The 21,820-nt window shown below is 39.1% G+C and overlaps 1 protein-coding gene and 1 pseudogene across 1 annotated transcript in view; both read left to right on the plus strand.

Annotated features, from left to right (window-relative positions):
• LOC127672650 (zinc finger protein 431-like) overlaps positions 1 to 1,396 on the plus strand; it is a 67,411-nt pseudogene extending 66,015 nt beyond the window's left edge.
• Positions 1 to 21,820, plus strand: part of LOC127672654 (zinc finger protein 431-like) — a 263,925-nt gene that overhangs the window by 201,533 nt on the left and 40,572 nt on the right. The gene's annotated exons all lie outside the window — the stretch shown is intronic.

Genomic DNA, 21,820 nt, shown 5'->3' on the forward strand with positions numbered 1-21,820 from the left:
CTAACTTTCTTCATAAAGCTAAATAAATCACATAAAAAAGAGGGTGTTATAAATATGAGCCATGTAATAACCATCACAGGTGTCTTGAACAACTCATAATGAGAGAGAACAACATGAACATATAAAGAGCTAAAACCTTAAGATCTGATGCTTCTTTACCATTAGAGAAATTGTAAACATAATTCCTATTGATTACATGATTGATCAGAGTAATGAATGTGGTAATGATTTCACATGTGCTAATTATCATTGCAGGAATGTAAGAAGTCATAGTGGAGAGAAAACCTATGAGTGTAATATATCTGGTAAAGCCTTTACAAGACCCAGTCATCTCCAATGTCATAATAGAACACACAGTGGAGAGAAACCTCATGAATGTAATCAATGTGGTAAAGCCTTTACCAGATCCAGTCATCTCCAAAGACATAAAATGACACATACAAGAGAGAAACCTTATGAATGCGATCAATGTGGTAAAGCCTTTGCACAGCGCAGTAATTTTCAATATCATAAAAGAACACATACTGGAGAGAAACCTTATGTATGCAGTCAATGTGGGAAAGCCTTTGCATGTCACAGTACTTTCAGATATCATAAAGTAACACACTCTGGAGAGAAACCTTATGAATGTAATCAATGTGGGAAAGCCTTTGCACAGCACAGTCATCTCCAATATCATAAAAGAACACATACTGGAGAGAAACCGTATGAATGTAATCAATGTGGTAAAGCCTTTGCACAGCACAGTGATCTCCAAATACATAAAAGAACACATACTGGAGAGAAACCTTATGAGTGTTATCAATGTGGTAAAGCCTTTGCACAGCGCAGTCATCTCCAAAGACATAAAATGACACATACTGGAGAGAAACCTTATGAATGTAATCAATGTGGTAAAGCCTTTGCACAGCACAGTGATCTCCAAATACATAAAAGAACACATACTGGAGAGAAACCTTATGAATGTAATCAATGTGGTAAAGCCTTTGCACAGCACAGTGTTCTCCAAATACATAAAAGAACACATACTGGAGAGAAACCTTATGAGTGTAATCAATGTGGTAAAGCCTTTGCACAGCGCAGTCATCTCCAAAGACATAAAATGACACATACTGGAGAGAAACCTTATGAATGTAATCAATGTGGTAAAGCCTTTGCACAGCACAGTGCTCTCCAAAGACATAAAAGAACACATACTGGAGAGAAACCTTATGAGTGTAATCAATGTGGTAAAGCCTTTGCACAGCGCAGTCATCTCCAAAGACATAAAAGAACACATACTGGAGAGAAAGCTTATGAATGTAATCAATGTGGTAAAGCCTTTGCAAGACCCAGTCATCTCCAGTATCATAAAAGAACACACACCGGACAGAAAACTTATTAATGTAATCAATGTGGTAAATTGTTTGCACCAGGGATAAGTCCCCAAAATCTGTGTGCTGGAGAGAAAATTAATGTATATGATCATGAATTAAGTGGGAGTTAGGAGGGTATCATAAAGTAGGATATGATAGACATGGGTGCTTGGGATTATTTCCACTCTGGAGATTTTTTTTTTTATGCTTTTGCAAAGAAGTTTGCTGCCCTCGTCTGAAGAGTTCCCTTGAGGTTAAAGTAAAGATGTTTACATTAATTGTATTGACAAAGTAAGCCACAGAAATAATCGCATAGAATTTGGCATGAAAAATTTTAACAAACATAGAAACTAAGAAAGGAACAATAAAAAAAAGAAAGGTTCAAAATACAAGGCATCATCAGGAAGTTGAATGAAGTTTAATCGTCTGATCAAGGATATTCAATGGCATTAAAGGAATAGTTACATTAGGACAAGATTACATTCAGGTAAACATATGGATTTGCAGTTGTATGAAAGTCAATTGTATCATGTTACGAATTATTATTATCTGGATACTGTTTTGATGTATACACATGAAGATACAATTATGTGTCAAATTGCCAAGAGATCGATTTGGATTCTGGGTTCTGAATTTAAAATATAAGCAGAAAATCTTAGTTCCAGGCGTGGTGTTACATGCTTTTTAACCCACCATTCACGAGACAGAGTCATACAGATCTTTGAGATCAAGGTAGATCTCTAAGCAAGTTCCAGGAAAGCCAAGATTAGGCAGTGATGTATTTGAAATATTGAAAGCTGCTGGTAATGGAATAGAAGGAGCCACGTTCCAGCCCCAGTAAGCGACAGAACTCTGAGAATTTTATCATAAAGTGGTGTTGAATATTGTCAGAGAATTTTACTTTACCTCATGAGATGATCAATTCTTGGTTTTTCTTACACTTTAATCCCATTTTGTTGAACCGTCACTGTTTCTAGAATGAAGCCTTCCTCACTGTTAATGGTGGACGATCTTTTGATTGTTTTGTATTTTATTTTATTTGTTTTATCTTTTAAGTATTTTTGAATCTGTGGTTTTATGGATAATTTGTCTGTAATTGTCCTTAATTGCTCAGTCTTTCCTGACTGGATATATGAGTAATCAAGGGTTCAGAAAATAAATTGACTAATATTTGTTTTGTTTCTATATTGTTGAATACACTGAATTCTTGTTAAATCCTCTTTGAAAGTCTGGTAGGATTCTACCCTAAAACGCATAGACGTGGGCTCACATTGGGGACATATTTTTAATGAATTCTGTTTTCCTTCATGTTTATGTCAGTTTAAGTTGTTTTTCTCTAGTTTAATTTTGGGATGTGGATCTATTGAGGAAGTTAACTATTTCCTTTAGAATTTCCAAGTTGGTGGAATGCACCCTTTTTAAACTATGTCTTTATGACTCTCTAGATTTCTTCATTACCTGTTACTTAATCCCCCATTTCATTTTAGATTTCATTAATTTGTATATTCTTTATCTTTTAATAGGGGTTTGTTTATCTTGTCTAATAAAAGGTTCAAAAGACCAACTCCATGTTTCATTAATTCTCTGAATTGTTCTCTTCCTGTTTTATCAATTTCATCCCCCAACTTGAAAATTTCTTGATGTCTCCTCTTCGTTTTCTTTGCTCCCTCACTTCTTTTTGTTGTAGCCTTTAAAACATGCTGTTGGGGCGGGAGAGATGGCTCAGCTGGTAAGAGCACCGACTGCTCTTCCAAAGGTCATGAGTTCAAATCCCAGCATCCACATGGTGGCTCACAACCATCCATAAAGAGATCTGGCATCTGAAGACAGCTACAGTGTACTTACATATAATAAATAAATAAATAAATAAACATTTAAAAAAAAAACATGCTGTCAAATTGCCAGCATGGGAGTTCTCCAATTTTTTCATGTAGGCATTTTGTGCTGTGAACTTTATTTTAGCTCCACTTTCATTTTCTTTGTGTTCTATGAGATTGTGCATGTTGCATATTCATTTCCAATGGACTCTAGAAAGTCTCTGATTTCTTGCTTTATTTCTGTGTAGACCCATTTTCTCTCAAACATTAGTTTGTAGTCAGTTAGCTGTCCTCCCTCATCTCTTACAACACTGAGACATCAACAGGTTTTTGGCCCAGATCTTATATTTTGTCTCATCAGAGTGTGTGGGGACTCCTGGGTCTGGTGCAATCAAGGACATGACAACCCAATTTCTAGGGGACACCCACTGGGCTTTCTTGTTGCTCTCTGGGATGGAGTTTAGTCCTTGCTCATCAGAAGGCTCATCTCCTTAAAAATGGCCCCATGGATATGAGAGGTAGCAATGGCACACCAGCCCTCTGTGTCTTGACCCTGGGGAAAAGATAACCTTACCACAGTGAGGAGGGCATGCCTAAGTCTATGAAACCACAGGAAGTGGACACATCAGAACCGGAAGTGACCATCTGAAGAACAGGAAGTGTCCATGCCACACCCAGAAGTGGTTGTGATGCCACAGGAAGGGACTGGCCCTAACCTAAAGTGAGTGAGTATCACAGGAATTGTCTCAAGATTTAGAGAAAGTGTCCATTCTATGACTGGAAGTGAACGTCACTGTCACAGGAAGTGGCTGTGGCTTGATATGAAGCGACTGTAACATAACAGGAAGTATTGTTACACCACAGGATGTGGCGCTAATGACTTTAATGTCTTTTCTTAGCTCAAATGACATTTTCAGAGCTGCCAGTTCAACTTCCTGGGCAGACATTCCTGCCAGGTGTGGTCCTCCAAATGTGATCTCGGTATTTGATGCCACCACTGCCCCAGCATACCCCTGTCCATCCTGAATGAGGCAGTTGCCATCGCTGAACCCTGTTACCCCTACATCTATTTCAGCAGTCATACAGAGGCCCATCCAGCGAGGTCAGGGTACAGCAGCAGGGCAGCTAAGTAGTTATACTGGGGGGATTCAAGAAGGGTGGCTGGCAATGAGTCCTTATGGTATCATTTTTACCCAGAAGCCATTGTGACTGAGGTGTAAATAGAGTGGTTGTTAGCTTGTGCCCATTGGTTACACATTGGGCATTGTCTAATGCCAGGACCCCTGGTCTGAGTATGCAGTCCACAGGTCTACAAAGGTCACCTGAAGTTGGCAGAGTAAGGCTTTTTTTCTTTGCAGAGGCTTAAATAGCCTCAATTTTAAGGCATCTAAGAGGTCCTCCATTTTTGTTTTCTTCTGTAGCCACTGGAAAGTCATTTATAAACTGAGGAAGAGACTCCATATGTAGGTTTTAGTACAATATAATGTTGAACTGTATCAACAAAAGATGATGGGTTTCCATTTTATTTTTTGTGTAACCCTGGTCTTGTAGTGGGGGCACTTTTGATTCTCAGGGCCCCTTTATCTCCTTTTTAGGCATCACTTATGTTCTTCTGATTTAGCCTTGGCTGACAACAGGATCTTTCCCAGGTCTCCAGTCTGATGCTTCTGTCCTCCCATCTGCGTCTCCTCTGCAGTCTGTCCTCCATTAAATACTCTCTTTGCCACTGTCCTTAAATCTCTTAGACAACTCTTTCCTAACTACTCCAGCCTCTGGGGCTTTGTCTTCATAGCTGGTGTTCCCTGATTGACAAAAGCTCGAGCCACTTCTGCCTTTGCTTCTGGTGATTCAGGGTCCATGGGCGTGTATTGTCAAAAATGTCTCCATGACACAATCTTAAAAAAGATGTAGGGCTTTTATTTTCTCTCTTTTATTTTTTCATACACTCTGGGCAAATTTGTGAGCCATCTTGTGGCTACCTCGAGACCTGCCAGCATAGCCGGACTGTGGACAAAGGGCCTCCTCTTACCTTCAGTGTTGTTGAAATAACAGTTTGGGTGAGTTAGGGTAATGCAAGCATATTGGGGCCAGTAACCAGCTCATGTACCAAACTCAGACACTATTGTGGATGCCAACAAGTGCTTGCTGACAGGAGCCTAATATACTTGTCTCCTGAGAGTCTCTGACAGTGCATGACAAACACAGAGGGGGACGCTCTCAGCCAGCCATTGAACTGAGCACAGGGTCAACAATGGAGGAGCTAGAGAAAGGACCCAAGGAGCTGAAGGGGTTTGAAGCCCCATAGGAGAAACAACAATATGAACCAACCAGTAACCCCAGAGCTCCCAGGGACTAAACCACCAACCAAAGATTACACATGGAGGGACCCATGTCTCCAGCCTCATGGGTAGCAGAGGATGGCCTGGTCGGACATCCATGAGAGGAGAGGCCCTTGGACCCATGAAGGCTCATTGCCCCAGGGTAGGGTAATAGCAGGTCAGGGAAGCAGGAGTGGGTGGGTTAGTGAGCATGGGGAGGGGGGATGGGATAGAGAGTTTTCAGAGGGGAAATGGGGAAAGGGGACAACATTTGAAATGTAAATAAAATATAAATATAAACATATGAATATATAATATAAAAATATATAAAAATATAAATAAATTTAAAAATAAAAATAAAAATTTAAAAAAAGCACTTGGGAAGCAGAGGCAGGTGGATTTCTGTGTTTGAGGTCAGCATGATCTACAGAGTGAGTTCCAGGACAGCCAGGGCTACACAGAGAAACCCTGTCTCAAAAAAACAAAAACAAAAAAATAAATGTAAATAAGAAAATTTCTAATTAAAAATTCTTTAAACAAAACACAACATTACCTCTCATTGTGAACACCTTGAATGGATAAAGGTCAATTCACAAGTGTCTTAATCACTGCTGTTGTTTGATAAAATACTCTGTCAGGAGAACAGGTTTATTCCGGCTCACGGTTCACAGTAAAGTCCCTCATGGTGAGCAATGCCACTCTGAAGTATGAAGCAGATGCACACTCACATCAGGTGTGTAAATAATCAGGACGCCAAGAGCAATGAACGCCTGCTGCTGCTCAGCCCCTTTCCACACACTGCCCGGGATCCTAGCCAGGGAATGGTGCCGCCCACAGTGGGTGGGGCTTCCCACACCAGTTAAGATAACCAAGGCCGTCCCTTACAGCCACGCCCCGAGGATCCTCCCCCTTGTTAGGATTCTGTCTAAGTTCCACCCCTCAGTTACCTGGCAACAGCCAGATATGCCCCGCCCCACCGTTACCTGGCAACAGCCAGGCAGGTCTGGTGCACTATAAAAGGTGCTGCTTGCCCCTCCTCCTCTCTTATCCTCTCACTCTCAGCTTCTCTCTTGCCCCTTCTTGGGTCCCCTCCCTTCCTCTCCCCTCCCCCATCTCTCCACATGGTCATGGCCACCTCTGCTTCTCTACTCTCTCCCTCTCTCTGCCTTTCTCTGCCTCTACTTCCCTCTTAACTCCCCTCTCCATGTCCTGAATAAATTTTATTCTGTACTATAACTTGTCTTGTGTCTGGTAACCTCAGGAGGAAGCAATGCCTTGGCATGGGCCCACTGAGGCACGCCTTTCCCCCACACCATGGTTAGAACATATTCTCTCAACTCTTTCTCTTTTTATGACCACAACACCCCTGGCCACTCTAGATCTTATCAAGTAGAAAATTGAGGTTAACCATCATGGTGGCTTTGAAGCTTGGTCTTTTTATCTAGACACTGGGGTCCTCTGTCTTGCCTTGCAAGAGTATATGAAATCATTTTCTCTGATTAATTATAATATATAATAATATATATAATTATATATAATATATTATAATATATAATATATATAATTAATAATATAAAATAATAGATTTTATATTAAAATATTTTATATTTCTAATATCTATTTATTGGAATTTGTGCATGTACTAACTTTCCCACCAGATCTTAAATGTATTGGGGGACTGTGCCTGACCAAATAGACGTTCAAAAGTTAAGGAGCTGGGTGGGTACAAACCAGGGCTAGAGACTCCTACATATTCTGCCCCTTGCTCCCTACTCATTTCCCTCCTCACCAGGGGTAGTATTTTCCTTCATCACTGTAATTAATATGGCTGCCCAGTGCCTTTGTTCCACAAAAATCAAAGCTCTTCATAAGCTTTACCTCAGTTTCTCCCCTTGGCCTGGGAGGGGCAAATTGCTAGTTAGCCTAGGATGACCCCTCCCACTCCACAGATGAGAACAAGGGCAAGGACTCATGAACTGACTCATGGGTGGAGGGAGCACCTGGTGGCCGCCCTGCCAGGGAAACATGGCTCCCTAAGGACTGTGTGGGTGACTTGGATTTCCCAGATGGCATTTCCACCGTGAGCAAAAATGGTCTCAACCTCCACTCTTTCCCCCAATGTGACTCCCACTGTTGACTTCTTCACATCTCTGTGTAGGGTTGTCAGTGTTGTGTTTTGTAACAGGAAGTCAAGGGTGTGTTTTGTGGAGGTGCGGTATGGTGTGTGGGGGGGGAAGGGGGCGTGGCCCACACTGTGGGCATGTCTCTGAGAGCCCAAATCAATACGGGGGCGGGGCTTCCTGATTAGGGGGCGGTGCCTCAGGGAGCTTCCTGTACCCAATGAACCACATAAGTCATGGAAACCATTGGGAGAGGCATGAGTACCTGAGTCAGGATGGGGGCGGGGTTTCCTGCTTAGGGGGCGGGGCCTCTGGGAGCTTCCTGCACACAGTGAACTATATCAGTCATGGAAACCATTGGGATGGGCGGGGCCTACAGCGGGGCGGGGCCCACACTGTGGGCGTGTCTCTCAGAGGCGGAGTCAGCCCCTTTTAGAGTGAGTTGCCACACCAGGCTGTTGCCAGGTCCATGTGGGGCAGGGCGTACACAAAATGACAACAGCCAGGACCACAGGGCCTCTGAGAACTGAAGAAGGGCAGCCTGGGGCCTGGCTGTGTGGCAGCCAATGCAGAGTCTACACAGCACATTGTAGTGAGTCTTCCTTGATGAAAACTTGTGGTTCACACTGCCTGACCTTCCTGCGAGTCACCTGCTTGATCCTTGATGGCCTCTGAACTGGGAATCTCATGACCTCTGACCCTGCTCTGTCCACACCTCTATCACTGAGATGAAAGGGTTTCATGGAAGGAATGGCCTCTGTGGTTTGAGGCTGTGTATAAAGTATCATTGAATAACACATCTGAAAGTGGTTTCAGGGAACATGAATCCCCCAAATCAAAATGTATGGAAAAATATAATTCCTGTCTACCCGTAGGGCTTTCTTATTTATTGATTAAATGGGAATCTTAGGTGAACACTTTAAGTTACTTTTTTGTTGTGTTTTATTTTATTTTATTTTATTTTATTTTATTTTATTTATTTTATTTTATTTTACTTTATTTTATTTTTGAGACAGAGTCTATGTGGTGCTGGCTGTCCTGGAACTCATTATGTAGACCACAGATCTATCTGCCTCTGTCTCAAGATTGCTGACATTAAAGGCAAGTGCCAGCAAGCCTGGCATAGAGGTTTATTATACTCTCCTTGTGTGTGTGTGTGTGTGTGTGTGTGTGTGTGTGTCTGTGTGTATGTTATTTTATTTTATTATTTTATTTTATTTATTGTATTTTTATTTTATTTATTTTATTGTACTTTTATTTTATTTTATTTTTTGAGACAGAGTCTATGTGGCTCTGGCTGTCCTAGAACTCATTATGTAGACCACAGATCTCTCTGCCTCTGTCTCAAGAATGCGGAGATCAAAGTCAAGCACCACAAGGCCTGGATGTAGAGGTTTATTACACACTCAAGCCTTTCCACCCAGAGCTCAGTTCTTAATTTCCAAAGCTCAGCAGGACTGACCCTGGCCTGTCCCTGTTCCAGAACAACCCATCCACTCCTAGACTGTGTGAAGTTCTCCTATGTCCCAGGAGTTGCATCGGAACTGGTGGTATTTCAGACATGGCTGTCACCATGGCGGAAGCTTGGACTGGTCTCCCGCCACTCTCTGCCCTGCTAGGACTTCTCCACACGTGTGGGTGGTGTGGAGGTGTTGGTGACAGCCTTGGAACACAGCCTCAGCAGAGCAGCACTTGACTGAGAGTCGTCCGACTGATCATGCCGGAGCCATGAGTTCTGAGATGCACTCTATTCCCACCTTGGAACAGACCAGGCAGTGTTGCTGACTGAACCGTGCTTTAAGGTCGGCCAATGGTCAAGCCTGTGTGGCAGCAGGGACCTTTCTTCTGCAGGAGGGGAACGTGGTCACAGTGTAACGAGTAAGTCCCATTCCGAGTGTGTACGTGTGTACATTGTGTGTGCAGAATGGCTGTCACTCAAAGCATTCTGACCACAGAGTCTTGCTGCGGGACTTCACACTCAGGAGATGTGTGAATCTTCAGGCCTCTCTGCTGGCAAATATTCATCAAGGACGCACCTTGTGACTGTGTTTCCATGGGGGTGTGTACAGAAAGCAGTGCTGTGAGAAGATTTGTTGAGGAGGCCCCCCTTCTCGCCCCCGAGTGAGGCTGTTTAGAATGATGTGGGATCGAGGCCACACAGGATGAAACAATAATTTGTGGTTCAGGGGCAGCCACTGTGCTACCAGATCCAGCCCTCACAACACAATCATCATGGCAAGCTTTCAGTGCATACTTGTGGGAAGTCCACCTGAAAGGACCTTTAGCTAAGGGACTTCCCTGGTTGTATGTGTGTGTGTGTGTGTCTTGTGTGTCTGTGTACGAGTGTGTTGTTTTGTGTCTGTGTGTTAGTATGTGTTTGTATGTGTTTGTGTGTGTGGTTTTGTGTGTGTTTGTATGCGTTTGTGTGTGTGTTTTTGTGTGTGTTTTTGTGTGTATGTTTGTGTGTGTTTGTGTGTGTGTTTTTATGTGTGTTTGTATGTGTGTATGTGCATTTGTGACCGCATTTGTGTGTGTGCTTGTGTGTGTGTTTGTGTTTGTGTGTGCATATGTGAGCACGCATGCGTTTGCTGGGAAGAAATCAGAAGAAACACCACCTTCTTTAGCTGACTTTCCTTTTTTCTCTCATTCTCAGGTTCCCATGGATCAAACTCACCAGAAGTCTGGAAGCAGTGGGTGTGCAGTGAGGTTTTGTGAGTCTGATATATGGGGCAGACGGCAAAAAGGAAAGAAACTGGAGCAGATGTGGGTACCTGGGACAGTGAATTCAAGATATAAAGATTCATGTTAAGCAACACACTGGGCAACAACTCAGATTGTGTGGGGACAAAGATCCTAAGCAATATAGACCTTCTACAAATAAGTTTGTGGAACACTATATGGACAAAAAAGGAAATGATAGAAAAGATAAAGCACTGTGTATGAGAATTTTGTGAGGAAACGATGTAGGGAAAGAAGAAAAGAAGAAAAATTTACCCAAAATAATCTAGGCATCAAAGAGTGTGTTAATGGGTGTGTCAGCACACCTAATCCTCATGAGAACACCGAATGTTGAATTAGACAAAGGGGCACCTGTTCTTAAGTCAAGATTTGAAACAATGAATAGCTATATTCCAATAATCCATCAGTAATAAATACCAGTCAATCTTGCAGGTCATTTCTCTCACTGGGCATCAGGTGAGTGGGCAGACTCTCTGATTTCTTTCCTACTTCTTGATAATAATAGTTGGAGGGAGGAGGTTAGGGGACTACCCCAGCCTCTGTAGGTAGAGAAACACAAGTCAACTGGCAGAGTTAGACGGCATAGAGAATGCACAGACAAGGCTGAGGACCAAAAAAAGAGAGAATGCCTTCAGTCCAGTGAGACATCAAAGACTTTGGCAAACGCTTGAAATTTCTGCTCCCTGGATCTCAGCTCTCCCATTTTCTTGTAGAGATTTGGGCATGTAAGCAGCTAGATATTTTGTCTGCCTACCTATACAGGCTTATGGTAACATCAAAGATGGCCTGGCCAGGCTTGTTAACAACTGCACAGGGTACAACTTGGTTTAGGAGCTCCCAATCATGCAGCTACAGAAAACAGGAAAAATGGCACAGTCCCCAAGTACTCATATGCAGTGTTCATAATCAGATGCCCTGTCATGGATTCTAGGCTCATGACTGTGGATTAAATAGTTGTCTATTGCAAACCATCATCAAAAGACTGAACAATTCATCCAACTGAAAGACTAAAACAATCCTGAGTTGGAAAAAGTACCCAGCCCATGATCCTGACAGTTGTTTGGCTGAATTAGAGATATCTCTGACACCCAATCTGCTGATTCAGGAAGCTTACGGTGTGTCATTCTCACAGACATGGTTCTCAGAGGAGGTCTGATAATGTAATGTGTCAAAATAATAATTTGCTCTGTGTTGCTGTAGTCTGATAGCCACTGTACCTAGAACAACAAACTGTGAGTAAAGTGTTGAACTGATATAAACTGGGAAATATTTCCTACCTGACTCTTTATGGTCTCCTTATGTCTGCATGTTACACCACAATGGCCAGTAACAGGGAAATACAAAAATTCACGGCAGAATAGCTTTGGACTAGCCAGCTCCTGTCTTTGGGGATGGACAAACAAATGTAGTAGAATCCTCACCATTCAGGATTTATGTTAAGCAGTTAAGTCCATTAGCTTCACAGTGGCACCATTGCCACTCCTGGGAAGCCAGGCTCACAGATGCCTACTCAAGGAATTTTCACATCACTTTTCCATGACTCACTGAACCTTTCCCAGGACCACATCTTCCTCACTGGTTTACAGTGAGATGGAACGCCAGCTTCCTTTGGCCTCTCTCTCACTTCTCTAAGCTCCCCATTCTCACTCTCAGGTAGACTCCTCCTCCATCTTGCAGGCATAAATATGGGTAAACTCTCTAGGGACTAATTGAAAGCCCTGAGAGCAGTGGGTGTTGTGACATCACTGCTGACATCACAGGGGATGCCTAGAGCTCTCCAGGATACACTAGAATATTCAGACAAGGGATTGTTTATGTCATGGGGAACAGGCTTTGCCTTCCGGTTTATGCTCTCCCTCTACTGAACAGAAGGTGAGGCGCCCATCCCGGGAGACTCTCCTGGGACACAAATGTTGATCACCTCCATTTCAAAACCCAGAGATCTCAGCCCCTGAGATTTGTCTGTGTCAGAACAATGGGAAAGTGCTGTGCTTTATTTCCAAATGTGTTAGCTGTGGAGACCTGGGTCAGGATGGAGAGAAGAACCAGCCCATCACGTTGGCAGCAGAAGACTTGAGATGTCCACTTTCTTCCTAGGCTTTGGCCGCATGAACTTGTTAGAAGGCAGTTCCAGGGTCACCTTCAGCATGTGGATATTCAGGACGGGAGGGACGTTCTCAGGACGGTGTTGCTTGGAGATGATGGCTGCGGACAGGGATCAGGAAAACAAGATTATTCTGTATTGTTCTCTTTGGTCAGAATGTCAGATCTCAGTAATCTTGTATATATTATATAGTATATTGTATAGTATATATCTCTGTATTCCATGCTCTGTAAGTCAGGCTGTAAGAGACCCATCTACCCAGACACTCCCCAACAGTTGTGTATCCAAAATTGTCAACAAATGTCAAATTATACATGTTCTGAACTGTTCTTCTCTGTCTCTTTGCCTTAGAAATATGTACAAAAATGTTTTAAAATTGAATATTTTCTTGGAAAATAATACAGATAAAATGGTAGACATATTAAACATTTCTGAACAAATTGACGTGTTAAGTAAACATATTTTCTGATAAAGTTGTAGATTTTTATCAAAAGTATTGCTGATAATATTGAAGAAATAAATAGAAAAATGTGTTAAAATTGAAGATATTCCTGAAAAATTATACAGATAATATGGGTGACATAGGAAACATTTCTAAACTAAATGAGGAGGGAAGTAGAAACATTTTCTGATAAAATTGAAGAATTATATGGAAAATATTTCAGAAAATAATTGAAGAAATATATAAAAATGGGTTAAAATAGAATTTGTTGGTAAATAATAATGGTAAAATAGAAAATATAGATACTATATCTTAATTGACCACGCACAAAGAATCATATTTTAATAAAATTGAATATTTTGATAGAAAATATGTCTGATAAAATTGAAGAAATAAAGATGTCATGGAATATAATACATAAAAAATGATAGAGAAAATTAAATATTTCTAAAATTACTGAAGTAGTAAGAAGAAGCAATATCGGATATAATTTAAGGTTTTCATGGATACTATTTCTGATAAAATTGAGGAAATATATAGAAAAACATGCTAAAATTGAAGAATTTGTTGGAAAATATTAAAGGTAAAATAGTATACATAGGAAATATATCTTTACTAATTGACTAAGCAGATAGAAAAACATGCTGAAAAAATTGTAGAGTTTGAAGGAATATATTTCTGTTAAAATAGAGAAAATAAAAAGTAAAATATTTAGATAGAATATTTTCATGGAAAATACTACTGATAAAATGGTTGAATAAAACCATTTGTAAAATAATTAAAAAAGGAAGCAGAAACATTTTCTGCTAAAATTGAAAATTTACAAGGAAAAATTTAGTTTTGACAAAATTGAAGAAATATACTGAAATTTTACAAAAGTATATTGAAAATTCATAAGGAAAAATTTATTTATGACAAAATTGAAGAAATATATTGAAAGTGTTGAAATAGAAGAATTTGTAATAAAATAATACAGTTAAAAAGGAAATATTGAAGAATTACTTTTAATAAATAACCAAGCAGAGAAAAGTTTTCTGATAATTTTGACGATTTTGATGGAAAATATGTCTGATACAAGTAAATAACTCTAGAAAAAAATTGTTAAAATAGATTTTCATAGGAAATAATATAGCTAAAAGGTAAAAATAGAAATATTCATTGTGACTGGAGAGGTGGCTCAGCAGATAAGTGCACCGAATTCTTCTTCCAAAGGTTCTGAGTTCAAATATGAAGACAGCTACAGTGTACTTACATAAAATAATAAATACATCTTTAAAAAAAAGAAACATTCTAAATTAATTAAAGAGTTAAGTAGAATCATTTTCTGATGAAATTGAAGATTTTGATGGAAAATATTTCCAATATATTTGAAGAAAATATATACAAAATGATAGGATTAAAGATTTTAAAGGAAAATTTTACAGATAGTATGCGTTATAGATAGTACCATACCATATAGATATGGTAGACATATTAACCATTTCTAAGCTAACTAAAGTGGTAAATAGAATCATTTTTTGATAAAATTGAAGATTTTCATGGAAAATATTGATAAAATTAGAGAAATATATGGCAACACGCATTAAAATTGTAGAATTTGTTGGAAAACAATAATTATAAAATAGTGAAAATACAAAATATCTTTTCTAATTGGCCAAGCATATAGAAAAAATTCTAATAGTTAGATTTGGATGGAAAATATTTCTTTTTTAAAATTATTTTTATTAGGTTTGTTCTTTATTTATATTTTAAATGATTTGACAAAGCAAGTAGAAACAAATCTAAAAATATCGAAGGTTGTGAAGGAAAATATTTCTGTTACAAATGAAGAACTATAGAAAAATGTATTAAAATTGAAGATTTTCATGGAAAATAATATAGATAAAATGGTAGACAGAAAACGTTTCTAAACGATTTAAATAAATAGAAACTTTTTTTCATAAAATGGAAGATTTACATATATTTCTGATAAAATTAAAAAATACATACAAAAATAACTTAAATAGAAGATTTTCAAGGATAATAATACAGATAAAATAGTAGATATATTAAGCATTTCTAAAATAATTGAAGTGGTCAATAGAAACTTTGCTTGATAAAATTGAAGAAATACATAGGAGAAAGTGCTAAAATTGAAGAATTTCTTGAAAAATAATAATCATGAAATAGTAAATGTAGAAAATATATCCGTTCTAATTGACCAAGAACAAAGAAATATTTTCTAATAAAATAGTGGATATTGATGGAAAACATTTCTTACAAAATTGAAGAAGTATAGAAAAAAGTGTTAAAATTAAAGATTGTCATTGAAAATAATACAGATAAAATGGTAGACATATTACACATTTCTAAACTTAATGATGTGGTATGTAGAAACATTTTCTGATAAAATTGAAGATTTTAGTCTAACATATTTCTAATGAAATTGTAATGATATGTAGACAAATGTAATAAAGTTGAATAATTTAATAGAAAATAACCATAGTAAATTGGTAAACATAGAAAATATGTCTTTAATAATTGACCAAATGCAGAGAAAATGTTGTGGTAAAATTGGAGATTTAGATGGAATAAGCTAATAAATTTGAAGAAATGTATAGAAAAATGTGTTAAAATAACAGCATTTATTGGACAATACTAATGGTAAAAAATAAACATACCAAATTAACCTTTGCTAAATGACCAAGCACAAAGAATAATTTTCTGATAAAATTGAATGTTTTGAAGGAAAATATTTCTGATAAAATTGAAAAATCATAGAAATTTTGTTAAAATGAAGACTTTCATGGAAAAATACAGGTAAAATGATAAATATAGAAAACATTTCTGAGCTAATGAAAGAGATAAGTAGAAACATTTCCTGATAAAATTGAATATATACTTCAAATATATGGCTGAAAAAATTATGAAGTATATAAAAATGTGTTAATATTGAATGTTTTCATGGAAATATTACTTAAAAATAGAAGAAACGTATAAGAAATAGAGTTAAAATTGAACTTAGTGGAAAATAATAATGGTAAAATAGTAAACATATAAAATACACCTTTACTAATTGACCAAGCACATAAAATATATTCTAATAAATTAAAATGATTTGATGGAAAATATTTCTGATAAAATTGAAGAAGTATAGAAAAAAGTGTTAAAATTGAAGACATATGGATAAAATTATAGACATATTAATATGTCAAAACTAATTGAATTGTTAAATAGAAGTATTTTATGATAAATTTGAAGATTTACATGGTATTTCTGAACTGGAGAAATATATAGAAATATATATTAAATATGAAGAATTTGATGGAAGATAATATTTTCAAAACTGTAAACAAAGAAAATATTTCTGTAGTAATTGGCCAATCACATAGAAAATATTTCCATTATAATTGAAGATTTTGATGGAAAATATTTCTGATAAAATAGAACACATATATAGAAAGTGTTCAAATTGAAGATTTCCATGAATCTTCAATCCAGGGTAGACATAGAAAGGAATTCTACACTTCTTAAAGAGTTAATTAGAAATACAGTCTGATAAAATTGAATATTTTCAAGGAAAATATTATTGATAAGAATGAGGAAATATATAGAAATATTGTTAAAATTGACAATTTTGAAAATCAATAGTGGCAAATTAGGAAACATAAAATGTATCTTTACTAATTGGCCAAGTACATAGAAAAATTTCTGATAACTTGGAAGGATTTGATGAAAAATACGTCTGATAAAATTGAAGAAATATAAAAATATTGTTAAAATGGAAAATTTTCATGGACAACATTTCTAAACAAATTGAAGTGGGAAATAGAAATATTTTATGACAAAGTTGAAGCTTTACATAGACTCTATTTCTGAAAAACTGAAGAAAGGTAAAGAAAAATAATGTAAATTTGAATAATTTATTGGAAAATAATAATGGTAAAATGGTTAACAAAAAATATTTGTTTACTAATTGACGAAGCACATAAAAATTTTATGAAAAAATTGGAGATTACATGCAAAATATTTCTGAGAAAGTTGAACAAATATATAGAAAAATGTTAAAATTGAAGAATTTGTTGGAAAATAATAATGGTAAAGTAGTAAAAATACAAAATAAATTTATGTATTTATTTTATAAATATGTCCTGTCTACCATTTTATCTTTATTATTTTTCCAAGATAATTTTCAGTTTTGACACTTTTTCTATTTAAAGAACACTATCATCTTTACAAGGTTGAATTATAGTCATTTTCCTATATTTCTTGCTATCCCGGGCTTGCTGTATCGGTGTAGGCCTTCTTTGGAGGTATTATGTATTATGTATCCATGTCTTTTGCTGATTGTGTTGTTTCAAGGGTTTCCTGAAAATGTTGGTCCATAAAAATTCTTATTGTAGTGGGTGTTGGGAGGGCATGCGCCTTGTTGATCCTGGTGTGGCCGTCATCTGATGGGAATCCTTAGTATGTCTTTTTCCAGACCTCCAGTTCTTTATGTTTCAGATGAAGGTATGCGGAGAGGTGGCAGGAGAAGGCAGGTCTTCCTGGGATATAAGGCTGCTGAGTGAAACTTGGCTCGGTGCAGAGGGCTCAGAGATCAGGCATCTGTTTTCCAAGGACATGGATGATTTCTCTGTGGAAAACAACATGGACTCTCAGCTCTCAATCTTGGCAAACTCAAATTCAAGCTCATTGAAGGACGTTTATATTTGAACTGTAGTCTGCCTATAATGAGTATGGTATGGATCCAAGTCCAATGCTCATGTGCACCAAATTACTTCCAAAAGACTGCCACAGACCAAGAAAGAATTTCCATAGGGGTCACAATGGAGTGCAGAGACAGCCTCAACACACATTCCCAATGCATTTGACATGATATTACCACACAATATACAACAAGGACAGAATATCACAGTGTCAAGGCACTCAATCTTCCCAATATACAGGTCTGCAGAAGTACTGAAAAATATTCAAATTGTCAAAGCATAATTCAACAAAAGTATGGAGCCAATTTTTTTTCATATTATCTAAGATAGTGCAATAAACTCCACAGCCAGATTTTATTTTAAGCCAGTGACTTAGCAACCATTCCAAAAATGGAGTTAAATATTCTATTTAAATCAGTGTGAGTATTATGGGCCAAAAATAATGTAGTTCAAACAAATATAAATCAAATGTAATGCTCCATCGGTGGCACTGATTGGAATCTAACCAAGTCACATAAATTGGCATCATAGACATACATTTGTGTTGTTGCAATGTAATGAAACACAGAACTGTTTCAAAACAAATACCAACTAGACATGAATGAAAAATATATGGTGCATAAGAACATTAGCAATAAAATTCTCTCGCAGAAATGCCATGTGGAATCTTTCATGTCCTTTAGAAAAAATGTATGAAATTGTTCTCAAATTCTTAATGAGGTGTGAACAAACATCAACAGAGAAATGTTTCATCAAATGGCACTGACTGGCAGGGACTGATTATCAGACAAGACATCAGCATGATAACTCAGTGAATGTCTGCACAGGTACTGATATTGGACAGGACAGGGGTTGGATCTTTATAATCCAGGCATTTTGGATTTAGCATAATGACGTGTTCCCCAGATGACAGGAGTCACAGGAAGTTTGGAGATATTTTGTAACCATGACTAGCACACAATAGCATATGAACAACAGAGAGAATGTTCAACTCCTGGCTCAGTGTGTGCTGGGAGACTGCGCTTCCCTACACTACACAGTGGAAGACACAATGTCCCATGATTCTTCTCAGAGTGTGAATGAGACGGAACTTTTATAACCTTCTAAACTCTGATCTATAGAAGCTGGGGGCGGGGCACAGGCTGAGAGAGACAGGTGGGGGCGTGGTTCCCAGAGCTGCTATGGGCGGGGCGGGGTGAGAGTGACAGGAAGGTTCAGGTGTGGCCTGAGTCAGCCTGTGACCCTGTGCAGATGCCCTGAGCCTGCTCCATCTCTGACACTGCAGTCCCCTGCCTTTCCCCTCACCCCTTGACCCCACGACCTTTCCCTCCTACCAGGACATCGATACCCTGCCCCCACAGGTTCACGCCCACAGGGAGGAGCCCCAGCTGATGGCCACGCCCCCCGACCACAGCATCCCTGCATCTATTTCCCCTGGGAGCTCAGCTCTGCAGAGGTGGGCGGGGCCCAGGGCCAGAGGGCGGGGCGTCGCCGGGTGAGGGCAGGCCAAGGCATGAATACTGAACAAGCTCACTGCCCTGTTTGTCTGTCTGTCACCGGCCCCGCCCCCTCACGCGGCCCCGCCCCCAGCCCTCTGTACAGGAAGACCCTGGGTCTCTACCCTCTGCCCACAGCAGGAGACAGGCAGGTGAAGGGCAGGCAGGAGAGCGGTCCCACAGTGATGACGTCACAGCCCCGCCCCCAAGGCCCTGATTCACCAGGAAGTTCCCTCAGCTGCTGAGCAGCACAGGGAGAAGCCGCTCCTGCAGGAGGACTTCCTGCCCTTCCTGCGGGTGGGGAAATTCATCCTTGCTGTGCAGCTTGAGTGATTCTCCGTGTCCTGCTCTGAGCTCTGCTGTTGTGTGCTGTGAGGGGACCTCAGGGAAGCTGTGAAATCACGACATGGTGAGCACAGGATCACTGCCCATAATGGGTAGGGACAGGCGGCTGAGCAGTGGGTGTTGGGGTGGGGGGTCCTCTCTGTGGCTGGATGGGAAACATCAGCCAGATGTGCACATCTGTGAGGTCCCTTGTGCTGCTCCTCACTTGTCACATCAGCCAGTGGTCTCTGAGTGACCTCACTGTCATGGCTGATTCTGAATCTGCCCAAAACATTCAGACCCGTGGCTTTCTTGTAGGAACATGTGTGGTTTCTGTGACTCTGCAGCACGTGTGCAAACCCTTTTGTGTTTTATAACATTCATTAAAAAGACAGGTATAAATCGAACAGCTCTGCTTGCATATGTGACTTGTTTTTGCTCTCTAGTTTTGTTATTTTTTTCTATTGTAGTTTGTTTATTGTTTTACTTTAGAAGTTCAATGTTTTTATTATTATGTGGCAAAGGGACTTTTTTCCAACGTATTTTGTATATTGGATGCTTCTTTTAAATTAACAGGCACCTTCTTTAGTTTGGGAATGTTTTCATTTAGTGTTAATTGGAAATATTTTCTTGTCCTTTTTACTGATTGATCGCCATCACCCCCACCCTCACCCTCACCCTTGCCCCTGCTCTCTTTTTCTTTTTGTTTTCTTCTTGTTGTTGTTTTTGCTGCTGCTGCTGTTGTTCTTCTTCTTCTTCCTCTTCCTCTTCCGCTTCTTCTTCTTCTTCTTCTTCTTCTTCTTCTTCTTCTTCTTCTTCTTCTTCTTCTTCTTCTTCTTCTTCTTCTTCTTCTTCTTCTTCTTCTTCTTCTTCCTCCTCCTCCTCTACCTCTTCCTTCTCCTCCTCTTACTTCCTCCTCTCCCTTCTTCTTCTTCTTCTTCTCCTTTTTATTTTTTTCTCTTCCTCCAATCATTTGTGGTTTTGCCTTATCATATGTTGCAGAACTCTTGGCTATTTAGTGCCTGGAAAGTTTTAGAATTCGAATTTTTTTTTTTTTACCAATTTATCAATTTTTTTGTGATTCATATTTTGGTTGTTGTTGTTTTGGATTTGTTGGCTTGTTTTATTTCAAGACAGGGTTTCTCTGTGTAGCCCTGGCTGTCCTGGAACTCACTCTGTAGACCAGGCTGGACTCTAACTCAGCAATCTGCTTGCCTCTGCCTCCCAGAGTGCTGGGATGTCAGATGTGCACCACCACTGCCTGCTTGCTATTCATTTTTAATTCTTGTGATTCTCTCTTCCATTTGTTGTTCTTTGGATGATCCTTGCCTCAATATTTGTCAGTGGACAGGCAATTTCAATGTCCTGCTCTTAGTGACTTAGGAAATGCTTAGGCCATTAGCTACCTCAATCAACTGCTGCTGTTTCCCGTTTGTGTATTATATACCTGTACAACCTTCTATATTTGTACTCTGTCTCTATTTTCTGCACATGCACTCTCTCTATTCTCTTCCTCTTCCTTCATTGCTCGTTCCCTGCTTCCCATCTGTCTGCCTGACTTCAGGTTTTCTTGTGTACCTCTATCCCATCCTCAGGTTCTCATTCCTCTCCCTTCCCCCATACAACCTCTCTTGCATTAGATCTCTTGCATGTTTTAGTTTCTCAGGACCTGCTGTGAAATCATAGCTTGTCTTTCTTGGTGAAATATTTTCCTGGCTATTATTCATTACATTCCTATGTTCGTGTCTAGCCATCTGGGTTTGTGGTGATAATGGGTCTAGGAATTAGTTTCTGGGTGTGAGTTTTTTGGGTGTGAGCTTTATTCCTGGTTTAGAGTTTGCCCTCTGGATTTTCATAGGATGTTGTTTAAATGTTGTCTCTTGACTGACCTGTTTGGAGGGTGTGCTCAAGAGGGAATGCAGGCTAATTTTGAGAGCTAGGAGAGGAGGTGGGCAGGAAGAGATCATCTTAGCAATCCACAAGGACACATAGGAGAGAAGTGAAGCCACCGACATTTCAAAATTTCAGAGCTACAGTTATCTGGAGATGCCTAAGTTGAGGGTGTGCCCTCATCAGAATTTCTGGTTGCTATGTGTGTGAGATAGTGTGGATGATTGATGTGGGAAGGCTCTTCCACTGAGGGTGACAATATTCATAATCAAGTGGGCCTGGGTTGGATGAGAGAGCTACCTGAGCATGGGACACTGACCAAGCAGGACAGCAAACCAGGACACAATGTTTGTCCATGCTTTTATCTTCAGTTGTAGCTTCAGTTTCTACTCTAAGCTCCCAAAGTGATGAATTGTGCTCTGACAAAAACTTTCACAACAACAGTTCATTAAAAGAGATGCTTCTGCTCAAAAGATTCCATCACGGCAGCAGAGAGGCAAGCTAGAACAACAACAATAACAAAAATA

The sequence above is a fragment of the Apodemus sylvaticus genome, chromosome 22 (genome assembly GCF_947179515.1).
Source record: "Apodemus sylvaticus chromosome 22, mApoSyl1.1, whole genome shotgun sequence".
NCBI lineage: Eukaryota > Metazoa > Chordata > Mammalia > Rodentia > Muridae > Apodemus > Apodemus sylvaticus.